The sequence below is a fragment of the Pleurodeles waltl genome, chromosome 8, assembly GCF_031143425.1.
Source record: "Pleurodeles waltl isolate 20211129_DDA chromosome 8, aPleWal1.hap1.20221129, whole genome shotgun sequence".
NCBI classification, from domain to species: Eukaryota; Metazoa; Chordata; class Amphibia; order Caudata; family Salamandridae; genus Pleurodeles; species Pleurodeles waltl.
This window is the reverse complement of record NC_090447.1, coordinates 1,523,097,497-1,523,113,366: the sequence shown is the minus strand read 5'-3', so window position 1 is coordinate 1,523,113,366 and position 15,870 is coordinate 1,523,097,497. Positions and strand designations below refer to the sequence as shown.

The 15,870-nt window shown below is 46.0% G+C and overlaps 1 long non-coding RNA gene and 1 pseudogene across 1 annotated transcript in view; both read right to left on the bottom strand.

Annotated features, from left to right (window-relative positions):
- Window positions 1-15,870, bottom strand: part of LOC138248891 (zinc finger protein 585A-like) — a 201,214-nt pseudogene that overhangs the window by 20,223 nt on the left and 165,121 nt on the right.
- Window positions 1-15,870, bottom strand: part of LOC138248895 (uncharacterized) — a 37,982-nt gene that overhangs the window by 12,735 nt on the left and 9,377 nt on the right. The window lies entirely within an intron of this gene.

Below are 15,870 nucleotides of genomic sequence, written 5' to 3'. Positions count from 1 at the left end.
AAAGGAACCACACAGTGTTGCAAAAATAAAGGTACTTTATTACAGGAACACCAAACTAGATTTCTGTAGGTAAACCCCCGTCTGGAGGTAAGTACACACAAAATATACACAGATAAGTATTAGAAAATAGCATCAAATATCGAGGGCGCTATGGGAGGGGGGCAAACAATCTACTAAAAAAGTGGAATGCAAGAATGGGCCCCCCACCAGAGTTTATGAAGAAGTTATCCAAGGGCTGGGAAAGATTGGAACCCCAAGAGGTAAGTACCTAGATGACTCCCAGCAACCAGGAGAGCAGAGGTAAGTTACCTGGTCATCCCATAGGCTAACATGGGGACTTGTACATGGAATATTGCAAGAACAGGACCAGGCCGGAGAAACCCAATGGTGGATTCTGGATGAAGAGCACCTGCAAAAGAAGGGGACAGAGTCCAGTCCACGCAGAAGTGTCCTGGAGGGGCAGGAGGAAATGCCCACCCTTCTGTGGGTGAAGATCCGGGTCGATGGTGGTGGATGAAGTCCAGCTGTGAAGTCCAGGAGCTGCAGAGGAGTCCTTGAAGTCACCTAGGAGTTGTCCCTCAACAGTCGCCGGATTACATATGGGTAGGTGGTCAGGAGGCCCACCAACAAGCACAAGCAAATGCAACTGGAGTTGTTGGAGATTTGCAGAGCTGAAGAGGACCAGCAAGGTTCTGGAGACTCAACCCTTGGAGGGGAGTCCGGGCTGACCCTCAGAAGACAGGAGAGCCAGCATAAGCAGTCGGAGCACCCACGAGCAACCCACTGGCAGCAGGCACAGTAAGTCGCAGTGAGGCCCAGAACCCACACATGAAGAGGAGTCCCAAGTTGCTGGAGCAGCAGAGAGGAGACTGCTCTTGCAGAGGTAGAGTGCTGGGGGCTGGGGCTACTTGGAGCCTGAAGATCACTCAGAGCAGGAGTCAACAAGCCTTGGTTGCTGCAACAGTCGTGGTGCACAAGGGTTCTGTCTTGGAGGAAGAAGCAAGGAGTCACCGTCTTAAGTTGGACAGAAGGCAGAGAGGACCCCGGGAATCCCTCAGAACTACCCCCTGTGTTGGAGACTCTTCCAGAGGACAAGAGGATCCCAGCAGTTGGATGTCGTTTCCTTAGGTGCCTGCAGACGCAGGGGGTGACTCATTCACTCCAAGGGAGATTCATTCTTGCCTCTTTGGTGCAGCTGAAGACTTGCCAACCCCAGATGATGCACAGCCGTGGAAATGTTGCAAGTTGCCGACAGGAGCCGCAGAAAAAATGTTGCAAGGAGAGGTCATTTCGGTGTTGCAGCCTTCTTCGGTTCCTATGAAGTCCAGCAGCGGTTCCGGTGGCCAGGAGCAGAAGAGGTCGTTGCAGGGGTCCTGGTGGAGTCATGCACGCCGAATCTGGGGACACACCCTCAAGGGAGTCCCTAAATAGCCCAAAAAGAGGATTGGTCACTTTGCAAGGTGACCACCTATCAAAGGAGGGTCACTGACGTCATCTGCCTAACCTGACAAGTCAGATGCTCACAAGGGGCCTCTGTCCATCTTGTTTGCAAGATGGCAGAATCAAGTGGCCACCTGGAGGAGCTCTGGGCACTACCCCTTGGGAGGTGGTGGACACAGGTGTGGTCACAACCCTTTCCATTGTGCAGTTTCGCGCCAGAGCAGGAACTGGAGGGTCCCTGGACTGGTGCAAACCGGATTATGCAAGTAGGGCATCAAATGTGTCCTTCAAAGCAACTCAGTGGCGTGGGGAGGCTACTCCTCCTCAGCCTTGTAACACCTATTTCCCAAGGAGAAGAGTTTGCACCCCTCTCCCACAGGAAATCCTTTGTTGTGCCTTCCCCTGCTTGAGCTGCTCTTTCACAAGGAGCATATTGGCATACAAGTAGCTTTGTTCAGTGCCAGGAACCACTGTGGCAATCAGTGGCATAACGAAACTGGAGGCTCCCCCCTCCAAACTCACTCAGGTCAAGTGCTGTGCTGAGGGGGCCCCTTGCAGGGGGGCTGTTGGGCCTTTGTTACGCCACTGGTCCAAAAACCTTTTTTTCTTTTTGCTGGTGTTTGTTACAGTGGTGAGTCTGGTAGCTCCCACAATGATAAAGTGTTACAAAAGCCATGTCAAAACAAGACATGCATTGACGAAACCAAAAGACTCACAAAAAAATTTTTTGATCAATTGGCTTTGCCAGTGCCTATTTATTTTCATGCTTCCCATATTCTTGTTGAAAATGGTTAAACTGATTTTCGATTAGGAATATTTTTTGGAAATACTAGCATGCATCAACACATTTTACTAAATGATGCTTCAAAGAAATAGCACCTAAAATTTCATAGTAGCGAAAAGGTTTTTTTCCTACTTGCATTTTTTCTGAACACTTTATTTCGAAAGCAAAGAATCCCCACTCTGCTTACAAGCTTCTGCAAGCATTTGCATCTAATCAGAGAGCATTCTGGGAGCATTATGGTTAGCCTAATACTGTTAAACGTTTGTGTGTACACTTTTTTGTTTTTCTGGACCTTATAACGTTTATTTACAGCGCTCACCCTAATAATGAAGGCTTTCAATTAATGAACCATAAATACAAGTTTGAACAGCATTAACATATGGACACACATATTACCTCAACTGCAGACAGCTCCCTTCTCTGTAAACTGTTAGCCAAAGGGTTTGTGCTGCAGGGGGTTGTGCCTACTTGTCCCAAGGACAAAATGAACATGAAAACTTGTTGCCCTTGACCCCATACAATATGTCCAGACGCCCATAGGAATTCCACATACCTGCACCTGGTCAAAAGGGCCACCAAAAAACATATCCTGGTAATTCTTCTGGTATTAAACACCTAAAAAGACTTTGACCGAGAAGACTAGACATTTCTCTTCTTCACTCTCTGTAAATTTGGCATTAGCGAACGTTACATAGCCACAGTCCAGACGAACTATGCAAATCCACTATCACAGGTGATGGTCAACGGGGTGGACTCACAATTCTTAAAGCAAGAATGTGGCACAGGTCACGGGTGTCCGCTTTCACCACTCTCATTTGCGCTCTCATTTGCTTTGAATATAGAACCCCTCACAGCTAAAAATCAGGATCAGGGCTACCCCCACGATCTGAGGGATTTCCTTTGGCTCGGTAGATCCCAAAATATGCTTCTTGCAGATGAAGTATTACTCGTTCTCACTTCCCCTTCAACATCCTTAACAGCTCTACAGCAGGAATTAGCTCGCTACAAAACAGTGGCAGGTTATCGCATTAATATCTACCAACGTTTTGTTGTACGCCTGACCCAGGCCAGAGATGGAAGCATTGGTGGGCTCTACTCCCTTCCAGTTGCCAAGAAAGATTTAGTATATTTAGGCATTAAAATAACTCCCAAGGTTTTGAACCTTTACCATGCAAACTAACACACCCTATTCTCTGTGCAAATATGTGGGACGAACGCAGGGTTCAAATCCGGCCAATGATTGTATTTGTATATTAATTACGAAGAAAAAAAAAAAAGTTTACTTCTCTTTTTAGGCCCTTCTGCCCCCAAGGTAGGCAGAAGCCACCAAGACACCAAGGTTTTTTTTCCCTTTTGTTTTTTTTTGTGTTCGGGGGGTGCCCCCTTTGGCAAGGGTCACCCCCCCCCAAAGGGGACAAAGCACTGTTGGGCAGTTCTGTTCCCAAGGGGAGCAGATCGGCCTAGTTTTTTTAGGCCCATCTGCCCCGAGGGGGGCAGAGACCAATAGACACCAGGGAACATTTCTAAATGATTGGTGGCAGGGTGTTTGTCAACTGGCGAAGTGTTTGCATTTGGGATTATAATAGTTTATTTCTCATTTTTGCTCTAGTTCAAAGCCTTTGCTTCCTTTGCTGTGGCTCCTTGATGTTTTGGTAGTGGTTGACCTGCGGGTTGCGTAGTTGCATGTTTTAGGTAAGTAAAAACAATTTACTCCAAATGACTATTATTGCCATGCCTAAATGACATTTTGTAACAGGTGTACTAAATACAGGATTGTGTGGGAAATTGTTTTTAGATTAGTGCACAATGATATTTGTGTTGTCTTATGTGTAATTTTCTTTTCTTTTTTCTTTTTAGTGGGATATCATTGGTGATGGCTGTGCAGAGTAGTTGCTGGTGAGTATAGCTTTTTCAGGCAAGTGAGTGGTATAGTTTTTGAGTACCTAACTCTTTGTAATAAAGCCACACTTTGTTTATTACTTATCTTACAGAGTGCTGGTTGTTGGTGGTGCATTTGTCCAGTTACTTTTCATAGGAAGGATCATGGCTAGCCGTAGGATGACCTCTCAGCAGGTTGTTGGTGTGCTTTTTCAGTCTTCTTCTGACCATGATTATGAGACTGACTCTACATCTGTGGCAGAGGAGGAAGTGCAAGATTCTGGAAGTAAATTTTCTGTCAGAGAGGAATTGTCGGATGATGAAGCCACTCTCAGTGCTGATGAAGTGCCTGTTTTAGAGGAGGACACTGATGTGCCAATGGTGCAGGCAGCCAGCGGCTGAAAGACTTCCCATTGGAAGACCTGAACTCTGGGTTGCCCCAAACACGGAGCAGCCACAGTTGCTTGCCTTTACTGGTCTCCCAGAGTGTAGGGTGAATACGGAAAACTTTTTGCCTGTCAATTTCTTTCAGTTGTTTATGGACGATTTATTTTTGGAAGAGATTGTTCAGCAGACTAATTTGTATGCAGAGCAGTATTTGAGGGACAACGCTGCCAGACTTGGGCCACACTCTAGAGCTAGCTGGTGGATTCTCACAAATCTGGAAGAGTTGAAAAAGTTCTTGGGTTTGACTTTTTTGATGGGGTTGATAAGGAAGCCATCCCTGTCTTCATATTGGTCTACTAGTCCCTTGATGGCAACTGCTATATTTCCTGCAACCATGAGTTGTAACCGGTATGAGCTTCTTCTTCAGGTGCTGCCTTTTATTGATAATGCTTTAGCCTTGCCACAAGATCACCTTGATTCTGACTGTCTTTTTAAGATTAGACCTGTCCTTGATCATTTTGTGGATCAGCTTTCAGAGGTATATGTTCCAGGCAAAGAGATAAGTGTGGACGAGTCTTTCGTCCTTTTCAAGGGGCGTTTAGTTTTTAAGCAGTACATTCCTAGTAAGAGGGCACGGTATGGGATTAAATTGTATCTGCTGTCAAAAAGCAGTACAGGATATGTGTATAATTTCCGGGTCTACACTGGTAGGGATTCCAGTATTGACCCTCCTGGTTGTCCGGCCACTTTTGGAGTTAGCGAAAACATTGTGTGGGAACATGATAGACGGCTGTTTAACAAAGGTCACCATTTGTACGTAGATAATTTCTACACTGGAGTGCAGTTGTTCAAGGAGTTGTTTAGAGTGGACACTGTTGCTTGTGGCACAATCCGTTATAACCAGAAAGGCTATCCAAGGGAGCTTGTCTGTAAGAAACTTGTGAGGGGACAATGCAGTGCCTTGCGGAATAATGAGCTGCTAGCTATGACATTTTCAGACAGGAGGGATGTGTACATGCTATCGACCATCCATGATGAGAGTACTTCCCCTGTGGCTGTTTGGGGTCAGGTTGCGGAAGTGCATTTTGGACAACAATAGGCACATGGGTGGTGTTGATAGAGATCAGAGGTTGGAACCTTACACTGCTCTTCGTAAGTCTTATGTGTGGTATAAAAAGTTGGCCCTACATTTATTTCATTTGGCAACTTTTAATGCCTTTATTGTATACAAGGATTGTGTTCACCTGAGTCAAGGATGACATTTATTAAATTTCAGGAGTCGGTCATAGAAAGCCTTATTGTGGTGGAACCGGCAAGAGTTCCTAGAATAGAAGTGGTGGAGGATGTGGTTAGATTGAAAGATCGGCACTTTCCAGATCACATTCCTCCCACTCCCAAAAAAGACTTGCCCACAAAGAAATGTAGAGTATGTGCCCGGAGATTAATCCGGAGGGAGATCCGGATGTACTGCCCCGAATGCCCTTCAAAGCCTGGGCTGTTTGTGCCCAGCTGTTATAGAAGTTACCATACAAAAGAAAAATTCTGGGAAATACCGTGAGCGTAAGCTGTCTGTTTTATATTTTCATATGTTTCACGGTTGGCATCTCTGTCATGTATTTAGTTAGAGCTTTTGTGTTTGTAGTTTTGTGCTTATTTTATAATTAGTGGTTTCTTTGTTTATAAAACAAAAAAAAAGTGATGGCGGTGTGAGTGGGATGGCGCTTGGCTGGCGGTGTGCGTGGGGTGGCGCTTGGAAGGCGGTGTGCGTGGGGTGGCGCTTGGAAGGCGGTGTGCGTGGGGTGGCGCTTGGAAGGCGGTGTGCTTGGGGTGGCGCTTGGCTGGCGATGTGCTTGGGGTGGCGCTTGGCTGGCGGTGCCAGCCAAACGCCAGTCCACATTCCCATCAGCTGGTGTGATTCTTGTATCAAGCATGTGGGCGTATGTAAGTGATGGGCCCTTGAGTGGCGCGGTCTGTTGATGTGAGTGTTGTAATGTGCTGGGCCCGTGGCTGGCAGTGTGAATGGTCTTGTGCGTGTCATGTATGAAAGGTGTGTGAATGGACTGTAAAGCGGTTGGTGCCTTGTCGCGGCTTTACACCTCACGTGAGTCATTGGTTCAGTTTTTGGCCTTTCAGTTATTAACAGTGCATTTCATTTTTGTGAAATCTCTTGTTAATAAAATTTGATCCACTGAACCATCACTCACCCTCGTGCCAAATCCAACCAGTGTGTGTGGTAAAAATGACAAAACCTGCTCAGCTGTAATCAGGCATCGCAGCACACCTGTGACACGCTAGGTGCCTCGGGTGGGACACCGATGATGAAGCATGCCACCAACTTGGTTGGTGGGTGAGGGGTCTTTTTCACATAACCTAAGTGTGTTTCTTTTCACAATTTTAGTGTTTGGCACATCACGGACGTATGTGCACACATCAAAATGATATATTACAAAAATACCTGTGTTTGAGGGGGGAGGGCCCACCTATGTTTTTGGTCCTGGGTGCGGCCTTCATCTAGGGAAACCTACAAAACCCAGACATTTTTTAAAACTAGACACCCCAAGGAGTCCAGGGAGGTGTGGCTTGCGTGGCTCCCCCAACATTTTCTTACCCAGACTCCTCTGTAAACCTCAAACTTTGCATAAAAAAGCATATTTTCCTGACTTTTCTTCGTAGGATCACAGCTCCAGCACAAAATTCCTACTCCCCAGTTTTCCCCTCAGCCGCCCAAGTAAAATGACACCTCACTTATGTGGGTCCCCAAAGCAGAGTCCATCTAAAGATGTATAAAAGAATATGTCCTTATAAACTCGCTGTGCTATCCCCTCTATCTCTACAAGTTTTGGGCCTTATTCTGTTGCAGGCACCTGGCCCACCCACACAAGTGAGGTATCATTTTTATCGGGAGACTTGGGGGAACGCTGGGTGGAAGAAAATTTGTGGCTCCTCTCAGATTCCAGAATTTTCTGTCACCGAAATGAGAGGAAAGGGTGTTTTTTTAGCCAGATTTTGAGGTTTGGAAAGGATTCTGGGTAACAGAACCTGGTCAGAGCCCCACAAGTCACCCCATCTTGGATTCCCCTAGGTCTCTAATTTTAAAAAATGCACAGGTTTGGTAGGTTTCCCTAGGTGCTGGCTGAGCTACAGGCCAAAATCCACAGGTAGGCACTGTTTTTTTTCAAAAAATGGGATGTGTCCATGTTGCGCTTTGGGGCATTTCCTGTCGCGGGCGCTAGGCCTACCCACACAAGTGAGGTATCATTTTTATCTGGAGACTTGGGGGAACGCTGGGTGGAAGGAAATTTGTGGCTCCTCTCAGATTCCAGAACTTTCTGTCACCATAATGTGAGGAAAATGTGTTTTTTTAGCCACATTTTGAGGTTTGCAAAGGATTCTGGGTAACAGAACCTGGTCAGAGCCCCACAAGTCAACCCATCTTGGATTCCCCTAGGTCTCTAGTTTTCAAAAATGCACAGGTTTGGTAGGTTTCCCTAGGTGCCAGCTGAGCTAGAGGCCAAGATCTACAGGTAGGTACTTCGCAAAAAACACCTCTGTTTTCTTTCAATAAATGGGATGTGTCCACGTTGCGCTTTGGGGCATTTCCTGTCGCGGGCGCTAGGCCTACCCACACAAGTGAGGTATCATTTTTATCGGTAGACTTGGGGGAACATAGATTAGCAAAACAAGTGTTATTGCCCCTTGTCTTTCTCTACATTTTTTCCTTCCAAATATAGGAGACAAATTTGGCATTTTACTGGGACATACCCCATTTCTACTATATTTGGTGCTTTCAGCCTCCTTCCAGTTAGTGACAGGAATGGGTGTGAAACCAATGCTGGATCCCGGAATGCTAAACATTTATGAAAACTAGACAAAATTCTGAATTCAGCAAGGGGTCATTTGTGTAGATCCTACAAGGTTTTCCTACAGAAAATAACAGCTGAAATAAAAAAATATTGAAATTGAGCTGAAAACAGCCATTTTTCTTTATGTTTTACTCTGTAACTTTTTCCTGCGATGTCAGATTTCTGAAAGCAATATACCGTTTTGTCTGCTGGACTCTTCTGGTTGCGGGGATATAAAGGGCTTGTAGGTTCATCAAGAACCCTAGGTACCCAGAGCCAATAAATGAGCTGCACCCTGCAGTTGGTTTTCATTCTATACTGGGTATACAGCAATTCATTTGCTGAAATATGAAGAGTGAAAAAGAGGTATCAAGAAAACCTTTGCATTTCCAAAATGGGATCAAGATAAGGTTTTGAAGAGCAGTGGTTATTTGCACATCGCTGAATTCCGAGGTGCCCATACTAGCATGTGAATTGCAGGGCATTTCTCAAATAGACGTCTTTTTTACACACTCTCTTATATTTGGAAGGAAAAAATGTAGAGAAAGATAAGGGGCAATAACACTTGTTTTGCTATTCTGTGTTCCCCCAAGTCTCCCGATAAAAATGATACCTCACTTGTGTGGGTAGGCCTAGTGCCCGCGACAGGAAATGCCCCAAAACACAACATGGACACATCCTATTTTTTTTATAGAAAACACAGCTGTTTTTTCCAAAGTGCCTACCTGTAGATTTTGGCCTCTAGCTCAGCCGGCACATAGGGAAACCTACCAAACCTGTGCATTTCTGAAAACTAGAGACCTAGGGGAATCCAAGGAGGGGTGACTTGCGGGGCTCGGACCAGGTTCTGTTACCCAGAATCCTTTGCAAACCTCAAAAAGTGGCTAAAAAAACAAGTTTTCCTCACATTTCGGTGACAGAAAGTTCTGGAATCTGAGAGGAGCCACAAATTTCCTTCCACCCGGCGTTCCCCCAAGTCTCCCGATAAAAATGATACCTCACTTGTGTGGGTAGGCCTAGCGCCCGCAACAGGAAACGCCCCAAAGCGCAACGTGGACACATCCAAATTTTTGGAAGAAAACAGAGGAGTTTTTTGAGAAGTGCCTACCTGTAGATTTTGGCCTCTAGCTCAGCCGGCACCTAGGGAAACCTACCAAACCTGTGCATTTCTGAAAACTAGAGACCTAGGGGAATCCAAGGAGGGGTGACTCGTGGGGCTCGGACCAGGTTCTGTTACCCAGAATCCTTTGCAAACCTCAAAAAGTGGCTAAAAAAACAAGTTTTCCTCACATTTCGGTGACAGAAAGTTCTGGAATCTGAGAGGAGCCACAAATTTCCTTCCACCCGGCGTTCCCCCAAGTCTCCCGATAAAAATGATACCTTACTTGTGTGGGTAGGCCTAGCGCCCGCGACGGGAAACGCCCCAAAGCGCAACGTGGACACATCCAAATTTTTGGAAGAAAACAGAGGTGTTTTTTGAGAAGTGCCTACCTGTAGATTTTGGCCTCTAGCTCAGCCGGCACCTAGGGAAACCTACCAAACCTGTGCATTTCTGAAAACTAGAGACCTAGGGGAATCCAAGGAGGGGTGACTCGCGGGGCTCGGACCAGGTTCTGTTACCCAGAATCCTTTGCAAACCTCAAAAAGTGGCTAAAAAAACAAGTTTTCCTCACATTTCGGTGACAGAAAGTTATGGAATCTGAGAGGAGCCACAAATTTCCTTCCACCCGGCGTTCCCCCAAGTCTCCCGATAAAAATGATACCTCACTTGTGTGGGTAGGCCTAGCGCCCGCGACAGGAAATGCCCCAAAACAGAACGTGGACACATCACATTTTTTCATAGAAAACAGTGCCTACCTGTGGAATTTGGCCTCTAGCTCAGCCGGCACCTGGGGAAACCTAGCAAACCAGCACATTTTTGAAAACTAGAAACCCAGGGGAATCCAAGATGAGGTGACTTGTGGGACTCGGACCAGGTTCTGTTACCCAGAATCCTTTGCAAACCTCAAAATGTGGCTAAAATACCACGTTTAACTCACATTTCGGTGACAGAAAGTTCTGGAATCTGAGAGGAGCCACAAATTTCCTTCCACCCAGCGTTCCCCCAAGTCTCCCGATAAATATGATACCTCACTTGTGTGATTAGGCCTGGTGCCTGCGACAGGAATAGATCACACAACGGTCAATGTTGGTCCTTACGTGAGGCAGCTGTTGACCCTGGGGTGATCCATTCCTGACACAGGCACTAGGTGTAGGCACTCAAGTGGGGTAGTGTTTTTATCAGGACAGGTGAGGAGTCACTGGGTGGTAGGAATGTTGTGGATCCCAGCATATTCCTGTAGTTTGTGTGACAGAAATGCGAGAAAAATAGAGTTTTTTTTCAACATTTCAGCTTTGCAGGGTATTCTGGGTAAGAAAACTTTGGGGAATCCACACAAGTCACACCTCTGTGGACCCCCCCGAATGTCTAGTTTCCAGAAATGTTTGGGTTTAGTGTGTTTCTCTATATGGCCGCCGAATCCAGGACCAAAAACACAGGTGCCTGCCTTACAAAACCAGTTTGTTTTGCCATAGACAATTTTGATGTCTCCACAATATGATTTGGGTGGTGGAATTTGGGGCTGAACTAAATTGGTGAGCTCCCAAGTGAGCACTCTCTCTCTGCTTGCCGCCGCATTCACCTGCTCTCTGGGTTGGCCTAACCCACTATTACCCAGTTGCACGAACAGCTTGCGAAGGGACAGCAGGACTATCCTCATCACCTCCCTCATAATGTACTGGAAGAGGAGTTTTCGAATGGGACTCCTCTGACTGAAAAATCACTCCCAGAGTCTGCGCCATTGTCCTATCCCTCAGATGCTGTCTCAGTATCTGATGTCTCAGTCTCTGATCCTATGTCAGAGCGGTCCTCTATAACCCAAGTGCAGGCAGCAGTCATCCATCAAGATGCCATCTCTGCTATTGGCTAAACTGTTGCTCTAAAACACTAGCCTACGTAGACAGTCACAAAATCGATGGTGTGTGTGAGATACGTGCAACAGTAGAGGCCACCTTACCTGCGCTTCTTCCCTCAATCAGCACGTACTTTCAAGACACTCAAAAAACACCTTGTCACATACCATTCGTCACAGTCTTTAGCACCTCCTGCGCCCAGTCCAACAATCATTATTGGTGCTCCCACTCCCTCCTCCTCGGATTCCCTCATTACCACCCAGCAAAAGTGCCCTTCATCTCTCCATAGACTTTACTAATGTACTCAGCTATTTACATAAAATACAGATGTGCTCTTTGCAGTAGGCATATAAACCTTCTGCGCTTCTTTATGGCACTAAAACTGCCACTAGACAAGTCGGACCCTTTTCCCCCCAGGGAAACCACACACATATTGACAAAAGTGATGTATATATGACAGCCAACCACCTGAAACTCAACTCAAGCAAAACCGAAATAATCCTCTTTGGCCCATACAAAAACACCTGGGACCCCCCATGGTGGCCCACCACGCTAGGCCCTGCACCCACCCCCGCCAACTACGCACGCAACCTCAGCATCATCCTAGACTCCTCCCTCTCTATGACCCAACAAATCAACGCTCTTACCTCCTCATGCTTCAACAAACTCCGTATACTGAAAAACATTCAAATGGATCCCCACAGAGACCAGAAAAACTGTCACTCACGCACTCATCAGCAGCAGGCTTGATTACGGAAACGCCCTCTACGCCGGCACCACTCTAAAACTCAAGTGCAAACTACACGCATCCATAACTCAGCAGCACGACTCATCCTCGACCTCCGCCGACACGAACACATCTCTCCACACCTCAAATCCCTTCACTGGCTCCCCATTGACAAAAGGATCACCTTCAAGATCCTCATCCTCGCACACAAATCACTCCACAACACAGGCCCTGCCTACCTCAACGAGAGTCACCTTCCACACCCCCACACGAAACGTCCGCTCAGCTGACCTCTCTCTCGCCTCTGTCCCCCGCATCAAACACACCACCACCGGGGGCAGATCCTTCTCCTACATTGCACCCAAAACCTGGAACGCACTCACAACCCACATTCGCAAGACCCAAAACCTACTTCTTTTCAGGAAGGGCCTCAAAACCTGGCTTTTTGAACAGTGAACCTCCTAGCCCCTTTCCCTCCCCCTGTCCCCCCCCCGCAGCGCCTTGAGACCCTCACAGGTGAGTAGCGCGCTTTATAAATCTCTTTGATACAGATCTACACATATATATATATATATCTACATAGATATATCTATAGATATATCCATGTACCTAGATATATCTATCTACATAGATATATATATATATATATAAATATATATATATATATACACACACATATATATTTTTTTTAGTTGCTGTATGGTTTCCTTGGGGGCCAAAATGGCCCCCAGGGAAACCCTACAACATCTAAAAAAAAAATTGCCCCCACAGGGGGTCACCCTGCCCACGGGCGACCCCCTGTCATTTCATTTTTTTTTTTTTTTCCCCGCTGTGCTGCGATCGGGGGCCAGGAAACACTTTCAGGAAGGCCTCGTAAGAAAGGGGAGACTCTCCCCTTTCTTACAAGGCCTTCCCGAACGTCTAAAAGGCCGTTTTCCCCATGAAAGCAGGAAGCGGCCGCAAGGCTGCTTCCTGCTTTCATGGGGAAAACACCTTTGCAACGTCAGCGCGCCTCGCGGCGGGCTGACGTCACAAAGGGGCGGGGGGAGACACGGTAGCTTCCGTGTCTCCCGGGGGTAGTAAAAAAAAAAAATCCTTGGGCGCGACGCACCCGAGGATTTATTAATGCCCTTCCTGGTGTCGGCCACTGGTCGTGACCCGCACCAGGGAGGGTGTGTGGGCGTCCGCCAGTGGCCGACGCCCGCACTCAAGCGGTTAAACAAATAAAGAGCACACTGTTCCTAAGGAAAACAGAACGGTCTAGGGAACCTGAGTATTCAGGAGCAAAAGCCCTCACGCATCACACTGGATGACAGGCATCATCATTGGGAATTGCTCCACGTCAGGCCGGCACTGCAATGCCTGACGTGCTCCCAGAATGGGAACTGTCAGCCGTATTGCTAATGTGATGACTGGTGGAAGGAAGAAACAAACCACCAATCCAAAAACAGGAGAGCAAAAAAAGTTAGTTAAAATTGGTTATTCATTTCAAACTCGCATCATAAATGTAATCAGTATAGGAGAAATGAAGACCAAGGTTAAAAACACAAAGGAAAGTAAGAAATGAGTGCAATGCTCAACAACTTTCAAAACACTACTAGAGGATCCCTAAATGTGTGGTACCTCTAACAAAGGGTCAACATGTTTCGCGTCCAATGGTCCAGGTGGATCCGTTGACGCTTCATCAGGACCAAAAATAGCTTCTCCAATTAACATTAGGAAAATACAAAGCAATCACTTACATTTAGTCAACTGTTAAATGTCATCAAAAAGGTCGCCCTAAAAAACACTGATAAAAACAAAACACCAAAATGAAAAAACCTAATGTGCATATTAATACAATGGGTGATCAGAGGAACCATATAGACAGAAATGTGCTTACCATCCCCAACTAGGAGGTGTAGCTCCATAGGAAGCGCAAACCCCAGGACTGTAACGGACACTTTAAACATTGTGGACAAAAATGAATGTGTAAAGCTCATCAGTCACCTTAAGTTAAAGTTGCAGCAGAAAGAAAATTGGTAAAATCTGAAAGCCAGAGGTAGCAACGGATAACATATGGACCCCTGGACTTGAAGTAAGTTACCACATCGTGTTGCCCAAGGTAATAAATCTGACCCCACAAAATAATGGTAGAGATAGGGAAAAACGCTCACCAGTCTCCGTAAGAAAAGGAAGTGTACTTATCAAAAAAACACTCATGTGTGGCGCGGCGTCTTTATCAATCTGCCAGCGGGTACTTACAAATGTATCCGAGGTCCTACATGAAGGACCTACCCTCCGGTTCGCGTTCTCGTCAAGTGACTGGGAATGCCGGAGACAGGATTATAAATGTGCAGTAAACGCGGAAGCTACCGTCTTCCGGTCTGCGCGTCATCAATAAGGGCATAAACACAAAGGAAGGACACAATACAGTGCTCATCCGAGGAGGAGTAAAAATAAAATAAGGACTCATCAATACTCCACATTAAGGAGACAAGCTAGAAGAAGGAATTTCACAGTTCAACCTCTGGGAAAATAGAAATGGAGAAAATATTTTTAAAAATGTGTAAATAATGGAGAATAATCAGGATGTGAAGGTAAATTAAGCTATACCCAAAAAATTCAATAAAAAAGCCAAAAATCAAGGCACAAAAAGGCTGAGAAATCTCTAGGTAGAAATCATGTCAGCAAAGCCCAGGGTATCTCATCGTTTAAACCCTGTTCGCCTTCAAACGAACAAAGGTCCAGGATAGCGGAGCACTAAATTACCCCCGGAGAGGTTGTTCAGATACTCTCTAGCTTTAACCTCTGACGTAAATGCTCGAGTCTTGCCCTTTGCATTGACCTTCAACCGGGCAGGATACATCAGAAAAGCTTTGCCCTCCACATCCTGAAAAGGCTTGATGAGTTGCCTAAGCTGGCATCTCCTCTCCACTGTAACGTGGCAGAAATAGGGCACACAAAGAAAGCATATCCATTAAAACTTTGTTTGGTATCATGCATACTTTTTCAAAAATTAATTGCTGTATTAGAAAATTCCCAAAGTACACCAGGATGGCCCTGGACCTGTCAGATTTCTCCACCTGATGTTTCTTGAGCATCAGTGGATAGCAATGGACTTGTTGTACCTCTAAATCACAACTCCGTAAAGAGGGCTCCGGAAAGGCCCCCTAAAAAAGATTCAACAGGAAGGCTCTGATTTCACTGCCTTCCACTCCTTCCGCGAGGCCCCCAAATCTTAAGTTTCTCTGTCTCTGCCTATTTTCAAAACCTTTTGTTTTCAAGAGTATGTCTATTAACTGACCCTTGTGAGCTTCAGACTGGCCCTTAATTGCACCCACATCCAGTTCGAGATGCTGCCTGATCTTCGGCTGAAGAGATCCGATCACCTATCTTGGCGCAAGTTTTAACTTTCCTGATTGCCCAGAGTTTTTTTTTTACTCACACTGATGCGACCGCATACAACTTTGCATCCCACCGTTCAAAATCAGTAGTTAATTGTTTTTTTTTTAATATTGCACTAGACAATGTATGTATACTAGGTACGATACAGCAGCCTACCTGCTGAACATACCATCACTGTACTCACTGCTGCTATGTAACTGAAAATGTATACTTGGGAAAATTCATAAATAAATAAATAAAAACTTTCCTGATTGCACCATGCAACTTTTTTGTAGTCAGCCGGACTATCTAGCTGTCATTAAGAGTCTCTTCCTGACGCTGCTAGGCTAGGTGAGGGCTCCTCTTTTCCTGTCCCTGGAATTGATTGATTTCCGTCTGTGATACACATTAGCGGACGTTGAGTTTGGTCATTGGGGTATGCCTGTTGTGTTGTGGAGTAATCCCACTTTAGAGCCCAGGGGCAAGGGATGCAA